General features: G+C 46.4%; 1 protein-coding gene across 1 annotated transcript in view; it reads left to right on the top strand.

The window, feature by feature from the left end:
- Positions 1-13082, top strand: part of FSTL4 (follistatin like 4) — a 591179-nt gene that overhangs the window by 141868 nt on the left and 436229 nt on the right. The window contains exon 3 of the mRNA XM_045488893.1: positions 7268-7424. The gene's annotated coding sequence lies outside the window, so the exon portion shown is untranslated. The remainder of the gene's footprint in view (positions 1-7267; positions 7425-13082) is intronic.

The raw sequence follows: 13082 nt of genomic DNA, 5'->3' as shown, positions 1-13082 counted from the left end.
ATGTCCAAAAGTGACTTCTGGATTCTCCACCTGCTACTCTGCACTTGTGACTCCCCTAACCCTTCCATCTCAATAAATGACCCCTCTCTTTCACTCAGACCCCATGATCATGCCATCGTTAATTCTTATCAAGTGTAAATTCACTCTATAGCCCAAATCCAACCACAATTAAAACGCCACCCTGTGAGAGTATATTGCTAAGTGAAATAAGTCAGAGAGAGACAAATACCATATGATTTCACTCATATGTGGAATTTAAGAAACAAAACAAGTGAGCAAAGGGAAAAAAGAGAGACAAACTAGAGAACAAACTGATGGTTACCAGAGGGGAGGTGGGTGGGGGATGGTTGAAACAGGGGATAGAGACGAAGGAGGGCACGTGCTGAGATGAGCGCTGGGTGTGGTATGTAAGTTTTGAATCACTATATTGCACACCTGAAACTAATACAACACTGTATGTTAACCATACTAGAATTAAAAAAAAAAAAAAAAAAAACCAGTATGGCACACACACACACACACACCCACACACACAAATATGCCACCCTAGTCCAAGCCAACTTGTCTGTCATCTGAACTACTGTCATGGCCTCCTAATTGGTCTCCCTTCTTTTGTTCTTGTGCCCTCTTCTATTTTCCACCCAGTGACCAGAATGATCTTTTAAAGACATAAACTTACTCTCTTGCATGAAAACTTCCATGGCATCCCCATCATATTTGGATTAAAATGCCAGCTCCTTTTCACGACCTATGCGGCCCTATGTGGTCTAGCCAATGGCATCCCCCCTGGCTGCTCTTCCCACCACACAGTCCGGATGAGTCCTCTCCATGGCTTTGCTGCTTGCACACACCAAGTCTGCTCTTGCCCGGCGGCCTTTGCCCAGGTGTCCCCTCTCCCTGGAATGCTCTCGCAGCTGTCATTGGTGCCTTCACCACATCCCCTTGGGCCTCCACACTTCTGTGCACACAGCCTGACTTCAACCTGCCAGCAGCTGCCTTTCATTACCTGGGCAGTTTCTCTCAGAACAGGTTTCTCCTCTGCTTGTGCAAATGGCGAGTCAGACGTGCCAGAGAATGAATTCCCCCATGAAAGCAGTCCTCCAACAATGACAGGGGAGTTGGTGCATGAATACTGTAGCTCTGGCAGCCCTTTGGGTGGAAGGAGATTTGGAGGCATGTGTTTTACACTGGATCCCAGAGGCCCCAGCAGGATGAGGTTTCATCTACCCACAGGGCTAACTAACTTGATGACGCACCCATGCGAAGCTCCCTTCCCTTCTCTGTTTCACTTTCCTACCCCCCCCCCCCCACCAGGGCTTCCCGTAACCTCCTCTTTTAAAAAAAAATTTTTTTTAATGTTTATTTATTTTTGAGACAGAGACACAGCATGAACGGGGAGGGTCAGAGAGAGGGAGACACAGAATCTGAAGCAGGCTACAGGCTCCGAGCTGTCAGCACAGAGCCTGACGCGGGGCTCGAACTCACAGACTATGAGATCATGACCTGAGCCGAAGTCGGATGCTTGACCGACTGAGCCATCTAGGTGCCCCTGGAACTACCTCTTAAACTGTCTGCTCATGAATCTTTGTTTCAGTTCTGCTTCTGGGAGAACCCAGACCAACACAGCACCAACTGCACCAACTCCAACAGGTCTCCTAGAGAAGCAACATCGCACAGTGGTTAGAAGAGTGGATCCTGGGATCAGATTCCCGGGGCTGAAAAGCCTGGCCCTTCTGCTTACTCACTTAGTGAACTTGGGCTCTTGTGCTCTATTTTCTCATCTGTCAAATGAGAAGTGATCAGAGCTATTTCAATTGGGGTGTTCAGGGGTTACAAGATACCATTTATTGAGTGTTTACTACATGCCAGGCTATGTTCTACATGAAACACGCTGATTAATGCTTTTGATCCTCATAGCAACACATTGCTGTCTGATACTATATTCCATTCACTTTGTTCACTCTTCGGTGACTGTCTCCCTCAATAGGGCCCTCAGTCCACAAGCATAGGGACTCACTGTGTAGCTGACCACTTTATGCCTAGCTCCTAGTACACTGCTCACAGCAGACACTCAAGGCACATTTGTGCAGTAAGTGACTCTTAATCAACACCATTCTTAAAAGGACCTTGAAGGATCCCCCGCTGTGTACCTCTCACTGGACAACAAGATGGCATGGTTTGAAAATTGCTTTTAAAAGCATCATGTGCTGTGAGTAGGGGTGGGCCTTGTGGGCTTGACTTCAGCTGTATGTGTGGAGACAGGAGTCCTGTTGGAGGCTCAGCCTTAGTCTAAGTCAGATTAGAGGTGAAGATATAGGAAATGCTGATTCCTGAACACAGGTAGCAGTTGTTGGGAGGAAGGGGTGGGCCTGATAGGTGAGGGAGGAAAGAAGGGAGATTCTGGAGTCTGAAGCCTGCTTCCAGACTACATGTAGATCCATAACAAACATAGGAGGAAACGGATGTGGGGAAGAGATGCTGAATCTAGTTGGAACTGTGTTGGCTTTGAAGTCTGTGGGTCACCTGGTGAGGGCAGAAATACGGTCTGCAGCTTAAGACTGAGGTGACATGTGGAGATGTAAATTTGTAGGTCTGTTATGGCATGGAAGAGGTTGAAGCAATGGAAGGGAGTGGGATCACCATGTGTCCAGAGAGAAGCCTCTGGACTTCTCCCTCTGGAGAGAACACCAGACGGTTCTTTCTGAAGATCTAGATGGGGCCAGGGCAGCCCTGAGGCCTGTGTACCCCCTGGGAAGGGCCTGAGCCCTGCCTTCTCTGTGCCTTCCTTTGCACTAGTCCTAGGAACTCTGCCTCAAGGTGTTTTCCATTTTTCTCTTCTTTTCTGTCCTTTGCCTGGAATCCCCATGGCTCTGCACTCAGCTCTGAGAGGCCTGCAGGGCAGGTTAGGGGAAATCCCTTTCATACGACCAGCCCCATCCGCAGAGGTCCAGGAGGAAAGAGAGCAAGAAGACTTCACTCAGAAGCACCAACCTTGGAAAACCTCTGGGGATATAGGCTGTGACCACTGGTGACCCAGAGCAGTCCAGAGACAGGTAGAATCACTGGCCAGGGCGCCAGTGCATGAGGACTGTCCCCAGGGGTTGGGGGGTGGTGGTGGTGGTTCGGGATATGAGCGCTGAAGTCTGGCCACCTTGACTTCGAATCTCTATTTTGTAGCCTGGTGTCTTCTGGTAGGTAACTTCTTTGAGCCTCCCAATTCTAGTATGTAAAAAAAGCAAAAGAATTGTACTCCAGAGGGCTGTCCTGAGGATTAAATAAGGTAAGTGCCCTAAAGGATTCACTATGTTGTAAGCCTCAGTCACTGGTGGCTGCTATGATTATCAAGCACACCGTTTACTCAAAGGGAAAGAGAGCCTAGAGTTAGGAACAGGCTGGGTAAGGCCACTTGGCCTGGGAGAGGCAGAGCAGTGGGGGCTGTTAGGAATTGACTGTTTGCCTAGAAATGAGTTAGTTGAGCTCCCCCGCCCCCTACCCCAACCTTCTTCCTGCCCAGGCAAGACTCTTTTTCGCAAGTGCAGAAGCAGAAGAGGAGAGGTTGAATGAGCACGTGAATGAAGGCATGAAGGAGTAAACAAGAAATAATGAGCCTTCGGTTATGGCCTATCAGCACTGACCTTTCTCCGATTTCACGCTGCTGCTGAGTGTGGGGGTCGCATCTGAAATGAGGTCTGGGGAGGTCTCTCATCAGTTGCGTGCGTGTGCGTGGGTGTGCATGCGCGTGCTGGCGCCTGTTGAGATTAACATGGGAATAAATCACAAATGTTTAATCTTCTTGGTCCCTTGACAGGCCAGTTAAGCAGAAGTTATCAAAGACATAATTTAACTTGCGCTTCTTTTTCAGTTTCCATCCATCTTAGCGCAGACAGTGGGGGACTGTAAAGTGTCTCATGAATTAGTAAAGAGACATCAACGTATTCAGCCTTTACTGCTGTATCGACTTCATTTTAGGATTTGACCACAATAAACAGCGAAGAACTCATTTCCTGCCCAAGATGCAGAACAGTTAATCCTCAGCAGGAGAGAGAAGATTCTAGGCAGGGGCCTGAGTTGGAGCAGGGAGGGATCCTTTCCTGAGAAAGAGAGTTTCCCAGGCCGGTGTTCAAACAGGGGTGTGGGCTTATAATCCAAAGAGTTTGGGTTTCTGTGGAGACTTCCGAGTTGGCCGGGTTGCCTTGCTGTGTGAGCTTCTCCTCAGAAAGTCTGTCTACTGAACAGACAGGGTCACAGGGACAAAACACTATGTGATCTATAGAAGTCTGTGAGTCAGGATGATGAGATGTTTGAACTGGAGGGGATTTTAGAATTCCTGTCACTCCCTTCACCTTAGTTTCCCACCCACAGAAGGAGGAGGCTGAGCTCCATCACTGCTAAAGGCCCTTTTGCACTAACAACCCACGCCTTGACTCAGCCCTCATGTGCTTGGGGGTATGACCGTGCATGTGTGTGGGGGTGTCTTGTGTTGGGTAAAGCCTAAGGCAGCATACTTGACACTCACAGGGAGCCAGCATGTATGTACAGTGTAATTTCTGGATATATGAACCCACTCCAGGCGTGGACTGTGGATAATTTTATAATCAAAATGAAACACCTAAAAGATGAGATGTGTGCAAGGTGCCCGTTCTTGCCATGATAGCTGTGGGCACGTCTCCTTCTTTTTTTTTTATTTTTTTTATTTTTTTAACGTTTTTATTTATTTTTGAGACAGGGAGAGACAGAGCATGAACAGGGGAGGGTCAGAGAGAGGGAGACACAGAATCCGAAACAGGCTCCAGGCTCTCAGCTGTCAGCACAAACCCTGACGCAGGGCTCGAACTCAACCGCGAGATCATGACCTGAGCCGAAGTCGGCCGCTTAACTGACTGAACCACCCAGGCGCCCCTGTGGGCACGTCTTCTAATTGGTCATGTCTTTGTCACATTTGAGTTTATCTAATATATTGATTGGAATACAGTCTGAATATCAGTGTTAAATAGCAGGAGTGGGGATTTTTGTTTCTAATTTTTAAAAGTGAGTGCTGAGTTCCTTTCTGTGGCCTACAGTGTTAGTGCCTAGCAAACCCTTTGAGGCCAGAGGACATGAGGCTAATGAGAATCCTGTGACTCAGGAGGCAACCGTGCTTAGCTTCTTCCTTAGAATTGTACTGGGAGGGGGGACACCTGGGTGACTCAGTCGATTAAGCATCCGACTGGCTCAGGTCATGATCTCATGGTTCATGGGTTCAAGCCCTGTGTCAGGGTCTGTGCTGACAACTCAGAGCCTGGAGCCTGCTTTGCATTCTCTGTCTCCCTCTCTGCCCTTCCCCTAGTCATATTCTGTCTCTCTCTCTCTCTCTCTCTCTCTCTCTCTCTCTCAAAAATAAACATTAAAAAAAAAAAGGAAAAAAGAACTACTTAAAAAAAAAAAAAGAATTGTACTGGATATACCCTATGTGGTAGATCAGTGCCTACTTTATTGAGTTGATATGTGATCCTTCTTTTGGAGGGATGGGGGGAGGGTGTTAGCCCAGAAAGGAATTGATCACCTTGGAAAAGTTGGGTCCTGACAATGTTTTGCCCAGAAGTGGGGACCACCAATTATTAAACCGCACAGCAACTCCCTAGGGCTACTGAATTACATGGGAATGTTTGTGCTGGCACTCCTTGGCCCCCAAGTTTTTCAATTCTTATTTCTTATTTTTTAATTTCTACTTACCATCTCCTTTACTCTCTTGCTTTTAGCTGCCACTCATTGGCATGTACCTGGTTCTAGAATTACCCCTCATTGCTTCATGACTACTGCTGCCTATTTCTTATGAATTGGAAAATCAGATTATCAAGAATGTTAGAATTGGGTATGGCCTTAAAATAAGAGATTAAATAAACACTAAAGAGGGCAGAATGAGGCTAGAGTAAATGGATTTCAGGATTTCTGAAGAGAAATGTGCATAAAAGTTTGGCCTTTGGCACAAGGCTATGCATGTATGTTTGCCTCTTCTTGGTTCTTAGCTTTGTGCTATAACCTAGAAAGGAATAAAGAAATGACCTATGGATGTAGGAGGTGATTTTTCAGAAAGCTTCTCCAGAAAGACCACCATCTAGGATTTCAACATAAGCCTTCCCTTGTCTTATAGGTCCTGTGTGTGCTCGGTTATCACAGGTTTCTTTATCTCTCCTCCCTGGAAGGTAAATAAGTAGTTGAGGAATGTTTAGACCAGCAGACATTCTACCCTTTTCTGGGGTCACTTTCTCAGAATACTTATGGGGTGAGGGATGTTGGGAGTGGTAGTCAACCTACAGAACTCAACATACTGAGGTGGCATGGTCATAAAACATAGACTGTTTGGTAAGTAGCGGATTGTTCAGGTATTCAGGATCTGTTTCTCAAACACTGTCTCCCCCATACCTTCTCATGGTGCCTTCACCAGAGTTAAGCCCATGGTGAGCGGATGGTAGAGCCACCTGGGTGGGGTATAGATGTGAACAAATTAGATCCCACTCAGTGGAAGCCTCCAATTACAGGAGACTCTTGATGCCACATGAGCTACAGGACAAGCATCTCCTTTAGAAGACCCCCTTCCCTGCTTCTGCAGGTTTTCTCTGCGCATTGTTGTGTAATGGTGTGTGTGGTGTTGGGGGTTAGATCTAGGTGGCCAGTGGTTCCAGTACCCCATTCGTAGGAGGGAAAGTACTTTTCCTTGGGTCCCTAAAACAACTGAAATTGGGTTAGGTTTCCATATCTGGAAAGACTTTATTGACATGGTAAAGGATGTAGGAGGACATTTCCAGATTCCTCTCTGTGCTATTGTCTTCCTCACCATGTCCATCTTCTCATCTCAGCAAATGGTACTGCATCCACCTGGTTACTCAATATCTTGGCATCGTCATTCACTAATGTCTTTCTCTCATACACCACATCCATCGATTCTCCACAGTTCTATCTCCCAAATGTGTTCAGTCCATCTTTTTCTCTCCATCTCTGAAGGGTCACCGTAGCCTATCTTCATTGCTTATCTAGAAGACCGCAGTGGTCTATTAACTGGCTACCCTGGTCTTCCTAGATCCCCCTCCAAGCTATTTCTCACCGATAACAGACAGGATTGACATAGAACCTTAAATTGTCTCACAGCTTTCCAGCCTCAACCACCAGATGCCTTTTCACCACAGAATAAAATGCCAAGATCTTACTATGGCCCCTAAGTCTGTGTGTCCTGGCCCTCCTTACCCCTCTGACCTCATTCCAGTGACACTTGACTTCTTTGTTTTTCTAGAACATGCGAGTCTGTTCCCCACCTCTGGGTCGTTCGTTTGTCTCCTCTGCCTGGACACTCTTTCCTGAGAGCTTACTTTGGCTACCTCTCATCCTTCAAGTCTAAGCTCAAAGGTCACCTCTCAAAGATGCTTGCCCTGACCACCAATCTAAATAAGGTACTGTACATTTTCCTCTAAGTACATGACTGAATACATTACAGTTTGTAATGATTTCTCTTTGTTTAGTTTTTCATTACCTGTTTGTTCCCCTAGACTATATAGTTGAAGTATAGGGACTATGTATGTGTTGATTACTGCTGCATCCTCAGAACCTAGTGTATGAGTTTCCTAGAGCTGCCATGACAAAGTACTGTAAACTGGGTGGCTTAAAACAGCAGGAATTTGTCTTCACACAGCTCTGAAGATCTTAAGTCCAAAATCAAGATGTCAGCAGGGCCAGACTCCCTTCCAGGGCTCTAGTGAGGATCCTTCCTTGCCTCATCCAGCTTCTGGTGGCTCCAGGCACTCGTTGGCTTGTACCTGTATCCAGGCTCTGCCCCCACGGTCACATTACTTTCCCCTCTTCTTTCTGTCAAATCTCCCCTGTCCCTCACACTTTTACAGATACTTATTATTGTATTTAAAGCCCACCCGGATCATTCAGGATAAACTCCTCCTCTCAAAACTGTTAGTCACCTCTTTTGCCTTTTAAGGTCATATTGACAAGTTTTGGGGATTTGGACATGGAGTTATCTTTTCATGGGCCGCAAGTCAGCTCATTGTACCTAGTGAAGTGCCTGGTACCTGGTAGGTGCTCCAAAAAATGTTGAATGAATGAATAAATCATAACAGCCAGGGCTTCTGTGATCAGAGAAGCGAGCCAGTTTGCCTCATCAACCCTCACCTGTGATTCAACATATTTGCCTAAAGGCAAAAGGTGTCCTTTCCGAGTGGGTGCTCAACCTGCTGCATTAGCATTTGCCCACACCTCAGGTGTGTGTTTCGCCCATCATCCCAGCACCAGTGGTATCTCTCGGGCCTTCTCTTTGTTCAGAGACCTTCTGCATCTCCCATGGAGGAGGAAAAAACACTCCCTAATGCAAAAGGAAAGCCGATATATCAGTTAGGATCTTGAAAGAAAACAGGTTTCACCCAGATGGATCAAAAGAAGAGATTTTAATGAGAAGACCACTGATATTGGTATGGGAAAGGTGAAGGGGAGAAACAGGGGTGGTGAGGTCACCAGTGGGAAGCTATTACCACCTTTAGGACCAAAGGGAAAGGGGGAGGATGTAATGTTGACAGAGCCCCATGAGAGCTAAGCTATGGAGGAGGAGCTATGGTCGTGGAGAGATGATGTAAAAGCAAGGAGGGAGTAGAGAAAGACCCAACCTCTCTCTACTGGTGCTTTGCATGGGCAGAACCCAACCAGAGCCAGAGGACAAGGGAACTGGTAGGTGCTGCCCATGGCTCATAGAGGTCAGCCTCCTGGGGCACAGAGCTGGGAAGAAGACAGGGCCTGGGCCTGGGTGAGAAGCAAGTGGAAAATAACAAACAAAGCAGGTCACCAGTAACAAGTCTGGGATCAGAGAAGCAGGGGGAAGAAGGGGCTGTCACCTGCTCTAATACAAGTGAGCAGTAAATAAGAAATGTGGTGTTGATCTCTCCTTTCCTCCTTCCCCTCCTATTGCCACTTCCATGTAGGCAGGGAGTCTACCTCAGTGGTTCTAACAGTGGCACTACTGTTGTCTTCCCTCTGAATGTTGGGGATAGGAAAAGCCCAGCCACCGATCCAGCTTTGCAAAGGCTCTGGAGGATGCAGATGCTGAACAGTGGCAGAGGGAGAGGCTTGTGGAGAGCAGGGGCTGAAGCCCACTGAGGCGATACTAGTAGGCAGGGAGGGGGCTTCAGCAGGAATTTTCATTCCACTGTGGGTTTCATCGGGTCAATCCCTGTCCCTGCTACAGGATTATAAAGAAAGAGAAAACCGTAACTTTTTACTTGCATCTTTGAGCAAAGGAGAGGATGAGAACTAGAATGATCTTTCTCAGCGAGCCAGAACTTGAGTGACCAAAGAGCCACTCCAGCTGAAAGCATAGATGAGGTGTCTCCCCGGAACAGCCTGGCACCGAGCCGAATGCGCGCTCCATCTCCTAGCAAAGAACATCCCTGTGGCCCTGGGAGTGACACAGTTGACAAAGTACGACACCCTTGCCCTTTCTCCCAGTGTTCTTTCAGTTTGATAAGTTGCATTTAAGGAATTTCTTTTTTTTTTATTTACTGGCAGAATAAAATGAGCATTGGAAATGTGAGAAAGGATGAGTTGTCTCCCCGTAAAGTGCTAGAGTTAGAAAAGCTTTGTTGCGTCCTTGGGTCTTCTCTGCATGCTGTTTTGTGTCTTCCTGAATTGCCTGCCAGGCTCTCGCCTCCCTCCTGCTAAGCATGAGGTAAGGCCAGCTTCACTCTGTTTTCTCTCTGATCCTTGTGAGCTCTGTGGCCTGTGCTGCCTCTGGGGCAGGATCTCACTTTATTAAACAGGACAATCAATTAGTCTTGTTCATGCTGTACTACATCATTGAGCAGTTTCTCTTAAGACAGGGCATAGTTCTTGTGTCTATTGACAGCTCTGGGAGGGACGCCTTCCACCGGGCAAGCCGCTCTGCCCCGGATTGTGGGTTGAGCCCTCTGTCCATTGTAAAGAACTCCAGAGGGCCACCGTGATAGTGTGTGCCAAGCCCCCAGTTTGGGGAGTCAAGACAGAGGCCCCACAAGGGTGGCCTGGTGGACACAAGGCCTGAAGGAACGTCCAGGACAGAACAGAGGTCTCCTGATTAAGACACAATGGCCCCCGGTCCAGAAAAGCTCTGAAGAACCATCATGCTTTTTCTTGATCGTAGAAATACCTTTAAAGTTTGGTGGTTATAATAGTAAGTAAAACTTCTCATTGAAACAAGAATTGTTTGAATTTCAAACAATTCAAGGCTATGTGGAATAGTCAATGAGATTCCTTTACCATCTCAACCTACAGAGCTGGCTTTTCAGCACTGGCAGAGTATATGTCCAATTTTTAAAAAATTTATTTGTGTATTTTTGAGAGAGAGAGAGAGAGAGAGAGAGAGAGAGAGAGAGAGAATCCCAAGCAGGCTCTGTACTGTCAGCGCAGAGCCTGACCTGGGGCTCAAGGTCACGAACCATGAAATCATGACCTGAGCCAAAACCAAGAGTCAGATGCTTAACTGAGTGAGCTACCCAGGCACCCCCACTTCCAAAGTTTTTAATATCTGTATCACATACACACATATATGTATGCTTGAAAGCTGGGGTCAAACCTACAGCTACCTTCCTGTATCCTACTTATTCTACCTTAGAATGTATGAACCGTCTCTTGCTTTTACATATTTTTTCAGAATACATTTCTGAAATGATGCTCACAAGTTAAATATGCAAAAGTGAATAATTGACATACATTTTCTAAGGTGATTGGTATCTCACAGCTCTCAATTATTCTGCCATCTTGTTCATATTTTCACCATTTGTTCTTCCACTTTGCAGGTGAGCGCAAAGTCCACAAGCATAAGTCCGATGAGTAACAAATCAAGGCTAAAGACTTTCTCCTTGTGGTGCCCCAGTGATTTGTTTCCATTTTATTAAGCCTCTAAAACCTTGTCTTCTTGTTGTAAATATCAACATTTTAATTTCTCTTCCTATTCACTTTTATAAGGCAACAAGGGCATGATGTGATAAAACATTCAAGGATAATTGTACAAACCTGCCTGGCCATGCTCTTTAACCTGGATTGAGGGCTGGCAGTCAGTGCCACCCTGCAGCCCTCGAGTGTACCTCCTTCTGTTGAGTTCTGAAGGCCCAAACCCAGCACCAGAGTGGCGACTTACGGGGTCCCCATGTGTGGTATTCAGAAGTGTGGTCTGTTCGCGAGTTGAAATTGTGAAGTCAAGGATACCTATATCCTAGATGTCTTTCCAGGCAGTGCGGGCTAATTCTGCTCCTTAAGAGGAAAGGAGCTTAATAGAAGCAGATCAGGCATCTTGCAGACATGTTGGGGTCAAAGAACTGTGTTCGGAGCTCTGCTTCGAGGAACTACGGCCAGACCCACGCTGCACAACTGCTCTGATAAGAAAATGCCCCCAGGAAGCCCTAGGTGCTGCAGTTGGCCCTCCTGGGACTGCATCCTAGCTGGAATCATCCCTGCCGCTAGCCCTGATACTACTTATGTGTCAGAAACTCAGCCTTACAGGTTCTAAGGCAGGCCAGCTCCACCATGCTCCTCGCCAGTAAAATGCTGCCCATCTCTGAGCCTGCTTCCGCATTTCCTTCTTGAACTGTTGTGTGTTGCAGCTCGTTGGCGGAACAGGTTACATACCTGAGTCCTGGCTGCAAAGGAGGCTGGGAGGTGGGACTTCTGGCTACTATCCTGGGGAGAGGGTATCCTAACACAGTTAATTCCCCAAACATTAGAAGGATGGGAAGCAGCTGTGAATGCAGAGAGAGATTGAGAGAGAGAGAGAGAGAGAGAGAGAGAGACTTCTACAAGTACTCGTAGCTGTCATGCATGATTTTAAATGCTTCATGGTATTTCATTTTATGCATATACTATAATTCATTCAGCAACCCCCTTAACATACATTCAAATAATTTCCTTTATCTTGATATTGAAAATTAAAAGCCAGGGACACCTGGGTGGCTCAGTCAGTTAAGCGTCCAACTTCAGCTCAAGCCACGATCTCACGGTCTGTGGGTTTGACCCCTGCATTGGACTGTGTGCTGACAGGTCAGAGCCTGGAGCCGGCTTCGGATTCTGGGTCTCCCTTTCTCTCACCCCTCCCCCACTTATGCTCTGTCTCTCTCAAAAATAAATAAAATTCTAAAAATTTAAAAATTAAAAGCCATACTACAATAAACATCTTTGTATATATGTGTGTACCTACACACACACACACACACACACACACACACACACGCAAATGTATTTAAAAAAAATTTTTTTTTTCAACGTTTATTTATTTTTGGGACAGAGAGAGACAGAGCATGAACGGGGGAGGGGCAGAGAGAGAGAGGGAGACACAGAATCGGAAACAGGCTCCAGGCTCTGAGCTATCAGCCCAGAGCCTGACGCGGGGCTCGAACTCACGGACCGCGAGATCGTGACCTGGCTGAAGTCGGACGCTTAACCGACTGCGCCACCCAGGCGCCCCTCAAATGTATTTTTATACTTTGACTTATTTTTATAGGGTTAATTCTCAGGTTTAGAAGCCCCGGTCACAGGATATTTAAAATCTTATTTTTTGATATATTGTATAACACTGTCTTCCTAAAAGCTTATTGAAGTGGCTCTCAACACAGGTCATATTTAGAGGAGTTGTCAAGTTTGGGGGGTTTTAATGATAATCAAATAATAAAATGATTAAAACATGCATATTTTTATATAGTAGAAATTAGATATTATTATAATTGTTAGTTATTATAACCAGAATATTTTGAATAAATGGAGTGGCCCCTTGCCCTCCTAAGGCTGGTAACGGAAAGTTAACCGTACTAGCAATTCATAGGTCTATGCATGGATTTTCCAGTCTGTCAAAAAGAGCACTGTGTGTGGGGTCTTTGTGATCCATCTCTGTGATGCTCCCATAAGCTCTTAGGAATATTGACTCCAAGTTGCTCTAAGACCACAGGGTTGCTGCTTATGGTTGTACAGTAATGATCCCATGGCTCCAGGAGGTGCTTTTTCACACTGTTCTCTAGGGAAATTGTGCCCATGGAGTTGTGCAGTGCACAACGGGTACCACACAGTACAGAGCACCTCTGCCATGCAAAGCA

The sequence above is a fragment of the Leopardus geoffroyi genome, chromosome A1 (genome assembly GCF_018350155.1).
Source record: "Leopardus geoffroyi isolate Oge1 chromosome A1, O.geoffroyi_Oge1_pat1.0, whole genome shotgun sequence".
Lineage (NCBI taxonomy): Eukaryota > Metazoa > Chordata > Mammalia > Carnivora > Felidae > Leopardus > Leopardus geoffroyi.
The sequence above is the reverse complement of the archived record's forward strand: the minus strand, read 5'-3'. Positions and strand labels throughout refer to the sequence as shown.